Raw genomic sequence first — 14,500 nt, forward strand, 5'->3', positions numbered from 1 at the left:
AAGACAAGGAAGAGGAAAATAAATACTTTCTAGTAGAGACAAGTATAGTCTACTATGTTCAATTATTATTGCTAATCACACGTAGTTGAAACCATAGTTCACATACTCCAATTTGAAAGACCAATTTTATTTTTTCTGCAAAATTCAGCCAAAAAAAACACTTCAACAACATTTAAATTTCTTTGAAAAAGGTATAAATTCTACACAAAATGTATCAAATGTGTTTAGATGGGATTTGGAGGCCATCGCTTGTTGAAACCTATGGTTCTATTATTAATTACTGATTTGTCCTAGTATATGATAGGGAAGATAAGAATTGGGCTATGGTCAACAAGTCTAGTGTTGTCTCAAGTGAGGATACATGGAAGGGTGAAATACTTGGTCTTAGGATCCTTAGTAGGACAAAGAAAGTGTAGAGTTGGTTTCTATGTTGTGAGGATTTACTTTTAAGTACATGGTGTTGGGTTCATTTAACACTAGAGTCAAGACACGAGTCTATTTCAGAGGTATAATAGAGACGGTCATAGTTTACTATTTGAGGGATTCTTTGAGTTGATGATAAGACATGATTTTATCCTTAAGGGACATGAGAAATATCAATATCTATAAGTAGAGTGAATTCTTTCTTGTGGTAAGGATGGTTATTAATTGAGTGGGTGTTATCATAGGGAATAGGTGACTGGCATGAAGGATATGCAATCAGTCAAGTTGAAGAATGTGATCAAACTTGAAGATGAAATAAAAGTTGATATAATCCATGACGAGGGGAAATATTGGAAGGGAAGTTTGCGAATGATCTTGGAAGGCTAGATGATGTTGACATGATGTTGGAAGAGGGTAAATACAATGTAAATGTGGAGTAAGGTGGATCTATGATGTGGAATGATTCTTTTAAGGATCGTGTGATTATTGGAGAGTCTATTGGAGGTTTGTTTCAAACATGTCTCAAAATCAATAAGTAGTGATAAGAGAGTTTGATCTAGATGTGATTAGAGTTTGAGAAGGTTATTGACTTGTAGAGAATAGTGGAACCTAGGAGTACTTGACCATTATTATATCTAAGAATGGGAATGGTTGGATCTACTATATTATCTACCTTCACTTTGTTTTGGGAATAGCTATTCTCTACTTAACAGGGCCAACCACGTGAAAGTGAAAGTTGAAAGTTCAATTGGCTCCAACCTTACCCCCTAAACATAACTCTAAATTCCCCATTAACATCTAACATTCATCCATTCTTTCATCCACTAATAAAATATAACATTCATTCATTATACATGACGTAAAAAATTATGAGCATCTGTAAAGTAATCTCATAATATCCAAACCTAACATCCAAAATTCATTCTTTCTTGAACATTCATTAACACTAACACATAAACTCATAACATTGAATAATATTCATTAACATTCAATAACACATAAAAATAAATAACATTCATTAACATCAATAACATTAGCACATAAATGATTTAGTAACATTCATTAGCACATAACATTCAATAACATTAGTAGTACATAAAAGATCTAGTCATTGTCAAATAAAGCACATTATTTTTTAATTTTTTTTTTGTTTTCTTTCGTCTATTCTAAGTGAAAGCAATAAGTGGATCATCCATTTCTTCTTCATGTTCCTCTTCTATTGTCCTAATTGTAATTTGAGTCTAGGGACATACCTTCTCTTGCTAAGGGGGATTTTTTACAGTAAAAAAGAAATGGTTAAAATCCATAAGAAATTTGTATTATTATTACAAATGTTTGATTAATTTAAGGATCATAACTTTTCCACTCTTTACCTGAGGAGGAAACATCATCTTCCACAGCATTTTGTCTTCCCTAAAACTCATCTTGTTCAACTCCCCCTCAAGTTGAAATATAAAAGGTTGTGTTAATCAAAAAACCAATTGTAATATTAAATTTGTTTAAAGGTATAATAATGGTCCTCTTTACTTGACAGAGGAACTTCATTTGTATGTAGTGTGTAGAAATTTGTTCAACACTCCCCTCAAGATTTGTGACAAGGGCTTAATTGCCTCCCATGCACTATAAGTTGAGTGGTTGTATCAACCATTGATAGACCAGTCTTTTGATGCAACAACAACCCCACTCTAACAAGTGGTATTAGAGCCTAGTTATAGGTTGAAATCCTTAGACCCTCGGGTAACACTGAGGGGGAGATTGTTATAAAAAAATTCAGTGCTCCCCTCAGGATTTGTGAAAAGGGCTTAACCACCTCCTATGTACTATAAGTTGAGTGGTTGTATCAACCATTGACATATCAGTCTTTTGGTGCAATGACAACCCCACTCTAACATGCAGATCATGGTACACTTGTTCAACACCGAAAGCATACTCTAAAATATTAACAAAAAAAGTTAGATTAATTATTAGACCAGTTTCAATTATATATGTTTAATTATATTAATAATTACATTAAATTAATAGAAAATTATTACGTGCACTCCTAGAATCCAAATTGGGACCTTCACCATGTGTGGATTGTGCTCTACAAGCAACAATTCACATTTCAAGGTCATGTACACCATTATCATTCATTTCTTATTTAAAACAAATATAGTCACTTTATGTTGGAACATAACATCAAATAGACTATTTCTAGAGAAATGAAATAATTATCATTTAACTTGTTTACATCTGTGACAGATCCAATAGAACTTTAATAAAATATCCTTGATTAATTTTATAATCATGCTAACTGGGTCAATAGATTTTGCAATAATGGCATCATAGTCCTCCTCAAGGACTAGCACAAGTTCCTTTCCTTTTCCTCAATCATTTGTATGTGACAAGAATATTATTAACACTATTAAACTTACTCTAATATACTCAAGAAAATAACATGATAAAATAACATTTTTCTTCAATCTAATTTGAATAGTTACAATGAGGTTTACCTACCATGAAGAGGAGTTGAGAGTATCAATATCACTATCTATGCCATGTGGTTGTTGATCCATATCGTCCTGAGACAAAGGTCAAATATAAAAACATTAGCAAAAAAATTAACAATAAAATGTTGTAGTGAAAATTCTTACTATTCATAATTGTATTAAATAAACTATCTCTGTATAATGTATTGAATTATACATGTCGATCCATGAGACTATGAGGGATGCTCAGGAAAGGGGATTAGGTTCCTGCATATGTTAGCTAACAATTACAAGCATTCAAAAATGGAATCTGTCCATGACTTAGAATGTAAAATAATTTAGATTTACATTGTAAATGTTTTGAAATACCTATCCATTAAGATATGGGATTTAGCTTATATATTAATTTCATGAAATATGTTAGCTTAGAATTGCACCTAGATCAAAGCATCTGACCATTCAAAGAATAGACTTTTCCTTCTTGAAATGACTAAATGATTTTAGACATTGTACGAGCCAAACTTGACACTTTCTCCCAAAATTATTTTCACTTGACTTCTCAATTTACATCCATTATAAATTTGTAAGTCAAACATACTACAAATCTAATCAGATATTTGTGCTCTATAATATTTAAATATTTTAATTAAAATTCATCCTGGTATACTAGATTAACCTACAAATCACTAAAGTCCATTTGAACAATGTTTTTTGCAGAACATTCTAAGATCATTACATCAACCCTAATGATATTTGACCCATTGCATTCTTCCTTACTATCCTTAACCCATTTTTGAAAGCCACTATATTAATTTTAACTTCAATTATATCATCATCTTTAATTGTGGTTTTTGGTGCATGGTCGTCATCTTCCATGGGATCATTATCTTCAACTATGGTATTCACACCTCCATGTTCCTCCACTTCAAAAACCATATTCTAGGTTGTGGTGGTCCATATCATGCTCTTTAGGATGCTCAACCTATATAAAAATGACCAACATAAATAAACCATGATCATGATCTCATCATTAAGTAATTTCTTGTGCATTTAAATTATTAAAATGATATAATGAACAAGTTAACAATGGATGATAACCATATCCCCTACAAGGTGACCCTAATCTCTTCACGGTTTCTTGGCTATTTTGATTAGAGGTTTTCTAGTCTTTAATCCCTTACAAATTTTTTAGGACAATAACATTTTTCATCACCTCTTCTTTTCAAGTCAGACCACAATCTATGAATTATCTCTCTATTTTGTTCTTCACTTATATTATCTGACATGATCCTTCTTCGTAGGAAAAAAAAAAAATCTACCTATGGAAACTTTTGTCTATAATCTTCCCAAACTGAGAAAATTGATGGAACAAGTACACACATCTTCTTAGACCTAGCTATACATAGTCATGTTTTGATATAAACTTTGTGAGAACTTAAGCTAAACAATGTAGTATCACTATTGTATTTTGTATATCTTATCATAGCTCAAATCTATATAGTTATGCCCTAAAAAAATTTAAAAATAAAAAATCACTTATACATCATGGAAACCCATTATAAACTCAAACTAAAAGAAAAGAAACCCTTAGGAAGCCTAAATAATAATTAACAAAACCAAAACCACTAACTATAATAAAAAATGCATCCCTTACAACTCTAACTTGAGGAGTTGAAGAAATATAGCACACCTATTTATAGAGCTTAACGATTAAATGTGTCAATCTTTTGAATATAGAGAAATAATGGGATAATGTGAGAATATTAATTTCTATTTTATATGTCATTTTAGATGTGTCTACTAATAATACTTGGTCTCAATAAATTGCAATATAAATTTTCTTAGTATTAGCTCAAGTTAAGCGACAAGGATTATAGGTTAAGGGATTTGTATTAATATTAAGCTTTCTAAAAAATAATAGATTATGTTGACACAATCAGGAAGCTCAGCAAAATCTACCAACATTGAGATAATTATAAATAAAACTAGTTATGGCATGGGCTAGAAATCAAATGTTGGGAGAAGCATTTGGATGTAGACACGACCCAATCATGTATTTTAACCCAATATACCTAATTTATACTTGATTCTATATTTGTCACTTACTAGGACATAAGACCTCTTATAAAGCTAATAAAAGATCTTGGACATGAACAATAAATGTACAGATTCTAGTATATTCCTACTTCTACCATGATCTACAACCTACTACCTTGGGCAACAAAGTCATCAATGGACATACTATACGATATCCATGTAATAAAACACTAATAGAATATAATTTCATTAAGATAAAAAATAAATATCATATGTTAAAAAGTGGAAATGATAATCCATTTCAGATTTAGACTGCACTATGTAAATAATCAAATATTAGTCTATAAAATGGGCATACTTAATAATCCATCTAAAAATGCAACAACCTATATGAAACAAGGAAATGATCATTATGAAGTATCTATATTGCATTAGATATTTCCACACATAGATGAAACCCTCATTATGTTCGTGCCAGTGAATATGGTAAGAGAAAATACATTACCATGATTACAATATTTTCTAAAATCATTATAGACTATCATGGAGGCATACATTTACACAATGTGCTTAAAAAATGCTTTCTAATATTTAATAGATCTGTTAAAACACTTGCAAACAAAATTTTCAACACTTAATGTCTTAGAATCTCATATAGATATTTATAGACTAGACAAATAGCTCAACCATCATCTTAAGGAATGAAAAACTTGCAGCTATATCATTTGGATTTTCATGCCCTAATCCATACATGAAAATATATTTTAAATCCCCATATTTAAAATTTACCTACCACATTCATGTTGATTTATAAAACTAATCACTTAGAGTTGGCATGAGAACCATCATGATCTCAAATTTCAACCACTACATTTATTATTGCATGGTTGACTTCTTTTCCATCACTGGAATTATATGTGAACTCATATCTTTGAGATGAATAGTTATTTCCAAGAAAGAAACATTAATTGGATTTGTTGAATCAAATAAGGTCATTAATGGTTCTTAGAGTAATGTCAAAAGGTAGTTGGAGTTAACACTAAAATATGAAAGGGTTTTGGGGTTTCAAGGATCATGGGTACCTCATGAGCTACGCGATTTGTCCAGGATTTTTGGATATAGTCAAGGATGTGAAGGAATTCATCTCTTTAGACATGCACATAAGAACCCATTTAAAACTTACAATTTTAATTATGTGTTACAATTTGAGACATTGAGAATTGAGAGACTAGAGTACCTCCCACTAGGTACAAATGTTGAAATATGATTAAAAAGATCATTGTTGAAAGAGATTATTGAAAGAGGGAGATTGTTGAAGTAGAAAATGTGTTTCAATCATTGTTTTGTCACTGATGTCGAACCTACTATTTTTCTGATGAGACAATTGCTTATAAGATTTAAGTACTATCACTTAGTTGATTGATGAAGAGGATTTGATCAATAAGATGTAACAATAGCACCTAGAGGAAAGGTTGAGTTATGATTATGTAATGAAGTACAAGGATCAATTAAGACAACGATGAAATGATGTATTGATAATCTACTTGAGGTTACAAAGGTTGGTTACACATAGAAACTTCAAAAGAACAAGTTACACAAAGATTGTTTGCTAACCTTGACCAAGTTGATAGTAGGTGCTGAGTAAAGTTAGTGCAAGCCAAGCAGAAAATCAGTTGGAGCCGAGTAAAATAAAATTCTAGTGTATGTCAAGTAAAATAGTTGAAGCCGAGAGAATTCATAGTTGATGTCAAGAAACACAGAATGTGTCGAGCATCAGTAAAATTTAGTTGATGCGGAGTGAATTCATAGTTGATGCCAAGCAACGTAGTATGTGCTAAGCATCAGAAGATTGATAATGTCGAGCTACTGCATTATTAGAAAGATCAAAGATTCACCAAATCTGAGCCAACAAGTCTATTTTCTTAAAGTCTGTGAACCAGGTGGAAGATAAGGTTGATGAGCTGGTGGCACAGAATTTGAAGTAAACCATTTCTAGGAAAATTCAAATGGATACTAGGAGAAGTCTCTAGAAGAAAGATGGAATATGAGGTAGATACATTGTATCCCACCTAATTAGTTTAAACCCTAAAATGAATAATGGAAAATGACAAAGTATCTTAATTTCCTATTTATAGGACTATATAGTGATGAAGTAAAAATAAAAAATAAAAAAGAGGGTCAGAGAGGACAAGGAAAGAACAAAGAAAAAAAGGAAGACAAGAAGTCAAGGACTTTGCTTCATAAGGTGACCTAAAAAATGACTACATTGGCGTGCTAAGAAAGAAGGCTTAAGGAGATATATGCTTGAAGGGTGAACAAGCTGTCATAACTACAAAGTACGAAAGCCAAGAACAATTGAGGACTAAACAATGATCTGTAATCTACAAGAGAAGTTGTCGTAAGAATTTGGTATAACTTTGATACCATGTAAGAATTTGCCTTAGGGAAAAATTCACCCTAGACCAAGAAGTACAATAACTAGCACATAATAGACCAATAGAGTATGATAAAAATAACAATATGATATTCAATTGATTGTAATTGATTTGTACATACACTAGAGGTGCCTATATATAAAAGCCTCTAAGATGCATCTAGAATGCCTCTAGAATGAACTAGGAGATAAGCATGACAACTAAGCACATGTCCTCCATTGTGCATGAATATGTGTGCATCAATGAGAGGATAAATATGACAAGGTGTCTCTTGTGTAGAGATGTTGTAGACACCATGTGCTTAAATTAGATGCTAACGCCTATGTTGTAGACACCATGTGCTAAATTAGAGTTGCTTACTCTTGTGTTGTCAACATTAAAACTCATATGAGTATGTAAAATCCTAGGTGTCTAACCTAATAAATAATAAAATAATGCATTTAACCTAAGTAAACTTAAGTAAAGTGTAAATAATAATTATTTTCACTAACACCCCCTTTGAGTGCAACTTAGGGGAATGCACTTAAGCTCACAAATGCTAAGATGAAATGCATAATGGGTCCCGGCTACTAGGCCATGTTAGGTACCCATGTACAAAATGCAATGAAATCTCTTCACAAATCGAGAAAGAGGGAAAACCTCATGGGAAAACCCCTCCCCCAAAAAGAGAGATATATACAATAAAGAAGATGCGTGAATGGATGGAGTAATCAAGAAGCCCCCATTAAGACATACATCTTGCATATACAAAAGAGAATTCCTCCATGAAATCCCCCCCTTAGTGAAGGAACTCATAATGATGAGTGTCTAAAGACAAAATAAAATCCAATATCGACAAACAACATTTCTTCCTTTAGGAAGAAGAAACACCAAGTATAGGTACAAATAGGCTTCCCACTGTGGATAGGAAGATGGAAGAGGAATCCAAATGTAATATGTTGTGGATGCTACCTCTGAAGTCTACTCAGATGTTGAAAAGTCCTTGATGAATGTAGATGCCGCAAACCAATCTAGTGAATGCCCACAAGAAGGTGGCAAACAAGGAAGCATGTCTATGTATGGACCTGAATCAAGCTCCAAAGATGATGAAGCATCCTTATAGGAAGATGAAGGAAGAGAAGCAATGTCACCTCCCTTAATGATGGATGTACACCCTTGATAGAAGCTCGTTGATGATTGAAGAAGCTACACCAAGAAAGTTTAATGGTGTTCCTCCTTGTAGGAAGAAATGGTGCCATAGGTGTAGTAGAGAACGCTCCCCGACTGATAGGAAGAATCCTTATAAAATATGATGTCTGGGGAAACTAGAAGACAATCTCCATAGAGTGATATGTCTCTTCTGAAGTAAAAGAATCCTTCTCCATCTGTTGTAAAGAAATGTCCACAAGCATGTCAGAATGATCAAGTGGTTGAGGGTCAAAGTGTGCCCTCGCAATGAGTGAAGAAGACTCCTCAATAAAGAGAAGATAGATGTCATCAATGATGTCTCCCACATCTTCAATGTGAGACTCCATGAACAACCTGACAATGTCTAAAAGGAAGTCATTCCATGAAGCTAAAGTAGGAAGACATGGTATATCCTGATGCATTGAATCAGGAGCATATGTAGCTGGAACTAGATCAATAGAATCAATAGGAGCAACTCGAGGTGGGATCTCATTTGGAGTTGGAGGTACCATAATTAGAGTGATTGGAGGTAGAATTTCCTCTAGAAATGGAGGAATTATGGGATCTCCATATTCTTTCCAAAGAGCCATCCAAATATCATAAGATTCAATGAGCTTTCTAATCACATGAAAGCAATCAGAACTGATATTGAATATAATGATTGAAAAAATTATGTTAAAAGGTTTGGTATTAGGATAAGAGAGAAGTTCTTTGGAACATAGAAAAGGAAATACTTCCTTATGCTCTCTTCTTAGATGATCAATGCTTAAAGCACTCCATTTGTGATAGTTCCTTTTTGTCAACACAGGTCTTAAACCAAACTGACATATGTGACAAGACTCCATGAGATCAATCAATGTATGCAACCCACAAAATGCAAAAATAATCAATCAACCCCCCCCTCCCCCACCCAAATATGATTTGGCACTTTATACTTAGTGTGATTCCAATAGCCACTTGCCAATTTAGGGCCTATTTCTACCTATAGAAGCCTATATTCTAATTGTAGATCTAGAAAGTAGATGAAAAATTATTCACTTTCAAAAAAAATGGAACTTGATTTGGTGTCTAGATGAGCTTGTACTAAGCCTTTGAAGTGGCAAAAATTAGGATTTGCGATTTGCAGAAAAATTTAGGAACTGAGATCTCAAACATCTTGCACCAATGTGTAGATCACAAAATTCTACCCCAGAACAAAACAAAAATTGCTCAAAAAAAGGAGCCTGTATGAGGGAGATATTACTATTTGAAAATCACCTCTATTATTATTTTTCCTGAATCACCGCAGTCGCACCTCCAAAAATTAAATGACTCTAGATTTCACCTTAGATGTCTGATTTTGATGAAACAAAAGTCAATTTGGGGGGTTTTTTGACCTTTTGAATATGATGCCAATATCTTATCAGCACTAGCAAGCTCCAATATTCACCTACAAAAAATCTCTCCTACTAGCCTGATGGCCAAAAAAAAATTTAGAAAATAATGCAAATCTGAAAAAAAAAATAGCAACAATAAAAATGATAAAATATGTAGATCTAAAAATTAAATGTACATATCTGAAGTGATCTTACCAATTTTTCAAATCAGGCCTTTGGGTTCTTGGTTTGCAAAAAAAAAGCCTCAGATTTGACTATGGCCTAACATAGGTGAATTTATAGTCAAATTTCACTGAATCGACTCTCCAAATGCAATGGTGAGGTCCACTTTGGCTATAGATGCTCCTAATATCTACGGATACTCTGTATCTAAATCAAGGTGTCCTTAGAGAGGTGAAGCAAGAATAGTCTCCAATGGCTATGAAATGACACTCTTATGGCTCTGATACCATGTAAGAATTTGGTATAGCTCTGATACCATGTAAGAATTTTCCTTAGGGAAAAATTCACCCAAGACCAAGAAGCACAATAACTAGCACAAAATAGACCAATAGAGTATGATCAAAATAACAATATGATATTCAATTAATTGTAATTGATTTGTACATACATTAGAGGTGCTTGTATATAAAGGCCTCTAAGAAGCATCTAGAATGTCTCTAGAATGAACTAGGAGATAAGCATGACAACTAAGCACATGTCCTCCAGTGTGCATGAATGTAAATGCATCAATGAGAGGATAAGTATGAAAAGGTGTCTCTCATTTAGAGATGTTGTAGACACCATGTACATAAATTAGATGCTAGCTCCTGCATTGTAGACACCATGTGCTACATTAGAGTTGCTTACTTATGTTTGTCAACAGGAAAACTCATATGAGTACGCAAACTCCTAGGTGTCTAACCTAATAAATAATAAAATAATGCATTTAACCTAAGTAAACTTAAGTAAAGTGTAAATAATAATTATTTACATGAATAATTGTAAGCTGTATAAGATCAAAGCTCTACTATTACTCTATAACAATTGTATCAGTTTAGGGTAAATTCTTTGGATTAAGGTTGACCTAACAGTAATTTGAAAATCCTTTAATTGGGTGGCATTCCAAATGAATGGCCTAAAGTCCTCTAAAAAGGCTCACTTCTAACAGAGTGATTGAAATCCCTTAACTAGGTCACATTTAATAGTGTGTGTTGTAACCTTTAACAGGGTTGGCCTTTCATAGGGCATCTCTTTAGAAGAGGGAAAAGGAGTATCATGTTACTTGTGGTTTTTCCCAAATTGGGTTCCCACGTTAAATCATTGAGTCAAGTGTGTTGATGTTTCATATTTACATTTTTGCAAGTTGATTTAACATTAACTTGCAAGTTTTAGTGATTGCTTGGATGCATGCATAGATATAAATATTTTATAGGTTCACTAAGCTAAGTGAAAAATTGTATTTGTACATCTAGACCTTGAATATTCATCCCCCCACTCTCAGTTATTTTGAAGAACTCTAACAATTGGTATTAGAGCCATCTGCTAAAGAGGACTAATTTGAAGGTACTAGAAGCACAAAGATCAAGATGTCAAAAAGACAGGTACCCAAGCTTAATAGAGACAACTTTCTTGCATGGAAAAGTTTGATGAAGCTGCATCTGGGAGGAATAGGAGATCACGCACAATCCACCATCTCAGTGGAACATGTTGATCCTACTGGAGTTCTAACTATTGAAGATATGAAGAAAAAGAAAGCGCACAATCAGGCAATGTTGGAGATTGCCTCTACCCTAAGCTATGCAGAATTTGATGATATCAAAGGATGCGACACTATAAAGAAAATGTGAGATGCCTTGCACACCATCTATGGAGGAGACAAAAATGTTCAAAGAGCCAAATCTGAGAACCTCAGAGGTAAATTTGATGACATGAGAATGGAAGAAGGTGAGAATATTGCTCAATATGTTGCTAGGATAAAGGAAGTTGTTAGTGCAATAAGAGGAGCTACTAGTCATATAGATGATGATACTATTTTAAGAAAAGTTTTAAGAACACTCCTACTTATTTATGCTATTAAAGTTTTTGCAATCCAAGAATTGAGATGTATTCTAGGAAATAATCTAACTCTTGAAGGTCTGGTAGGTAGATTCACTACTTTTGAGATAGCTAACTTTGACAATTACAAACCAGAGAGTCTTGAAACTGCTTTCAAGGCTAAGTTGTTATTGAAAGATTCTAATGAGAAGAAGCAGAACAAGAAAAAAAAGATAAAACATGTGTCTAGTGATAGTGGTACATATGAAGAAGATGTTGAACAACTGGAAGCACTATTGGCAAGAAGATTCTACAGAGGAAAAGGCAAGTTCAAAGGTAAGTTACATATCATTTGTTTTAATTGCAATGAGATTGGTCATATTGATGGTAGATGTCTAGAGAATAAAAACTACAGAGGAATCCACAAATACAAAGGTAGAAGAAATGAAGACAACAAGGATTACAAAGACAAAGGCAAGAAGTGCTACATTGCTGAAGAGGATGATTCTGATGAACATGATGATGAAGTAGTTTATGTTACAATGAAGGATGAATCTGATGAAGATGAGGCGACTGCACTTGTGACTTGTGTGAAAAAATGATAGATGGATCATTGACAATGGATGCTCGCATCACATGACAAGGGATAAAATTAAGTTCGTTACCTTAAACTATTATGATGGAAATAGTGTAAGATTTGGTAATGATGCTCCATGTACGATAAAAGGAAAAGGTTCCATCAAAATCACTGATAAGATCTCATGTGACAATGCTAACTATGTTGAAGGAAAAAATTATAATCTATTTAGTGTGTCACAACTAAAAAATTTAGGATGCAAAGTTGAATTTTGAAACAAGACTGCTAATATATATGACACAAATGGAAAATTGATTGGAAAAGGTGATCAAACTAGAAGTAATCTATTTTACCTTGATATAGAGGATACCACTTGTCTTGTTGTGAAATTTGATGATGTATTGCTATGGCACAAAAGGTTATGTCATGTTAACTTTGATAATTTGTTTAGTATCAGTAACATGAAGAAAGTTAGAGGTTTGCCCAAGTTGAAAAAGCCTAATATTGTGATATACAAACAATGTTAGCTAGGCAAAATGACAAAGTCAAGCTTAAAAAGAAAAACTTATACTTCTAAAGAGATACTAGAGATTGTTCATATTGACTTGTGTGGACCAATTAAAGTGTAAAGCTACAAGGGAGACAAGTACATAATGTTGTTTGTAGATGATTATTCTAGAATGATGACAGTCATGTTTCTAAAACAAAAATTTGATGCTTTTCAAATGTTTAAGTGGTTCTTGACAAAAGTTGGGAAAGAAACAAGTAAAAGTTTGAAATGTTTGAGAGAAGAAAGAGGAGGATAATTCACATCAAACAAGTTTGAAATGTTTTGTAATGATAGAGGAATCAAAAGACAGACATCTGCACCTAGAACCCCTCCAAAAAATGGAATTGTTAAAAGAAGAAATAGGTCAATAATGGACTGTGCCAAGACACTTATGATGGAAAAAATGTTGCTATGAAATATTGGAGAGAAGTTGTAAGCAAAGCTATATATACCCTGAACTGTGTGCAAATCAAGAAAGGTACTCATTCAACACCTTTTGAACTATGGTATGGATACTCACCCAATGTAAAATACTTTAAGGTATTTGGGAGAAAATGTTACATTCTTAAAGATGTTAGAAACATAAAGCTTGATGCAAAAAGTGAAGAAGGTATATTCCTTGGCTACTCCACAAGAAGTAAAGCATACAAGTGTTTGAATACTAACACTAACAAAATTGTGAAAAGTACAAATGTGAACTTTGATGAATATAAAAAGTACATGATGTTGAACCTATGAAAAAGTCAGAAGAATACAAATCATTTGTATACTTTTATGAAGGAATGCTTACTGAAGAAGAAGCTGCAAATCAAGTTGGAAACCAATAGCAAGTTTTAGTAACTATCGAGTCACATCGTGAGAATGCCAAATTGAATTTAGGAACCGAGTTGCATTCATATGCTAAGTTACAGAATGAAGGAATTGCACATTCTAATTTTGAGTTTAGTGTACATGAAAGAGATGCTTAGATACTTGACAGAAATATACATAGTGACTCTGATGTTGAAAGACAAAATGAAGAAACGGGATTGAGCCAAGATTGTCCAAATATGTCAGAAGACATCATCCTGCTAATCAAATAATTGGAAACAAAGATTCTAGACCAATGACAAGAAATAAATTGAGAAGTGGATCATGTTTGTTGAGCATGAAAGATCCCAAGATAGTAAAAGATGCATTAGAAGATGTTGACTTGTTGCAAAGCCATGGAAGAAGAGATTAAATAGATAGAGAAGGAAAAAACTTGGAGTCTATTTCCTAGACCAGAAGACAAAAATGTGATTGGCACCAAGTGGGTATTTAGAAATAAGCTAGATGAAAATGGTGAAATCACAAGGAATAAAGAAAGATTGGTTTGCAAAGGATATGCACAAGAGGAATGAATTGACTATGGAGAGACAATTCGCCCCTATTGCAAGATTGGAAGGAGTAAGAACTCTACTTTCTTATGC

The sequence above is a fragment of the Cupressus sempervirens genome, chromosome 11 (assembly GCF_028749045.1).
Source record: "Cupressus sempervirens isolate cs-2001-9-10 chromosome 11, ASM2874904v1, whole genome shotgun sequence".
In the NCBI taxonomy this organism is placed as follows: Eukaryota; Viridiplantae; Streptophyta; class Pinopsida; order Cupressales; family Cupressaceae; genus Cupressus; species Cupressus sempervirens.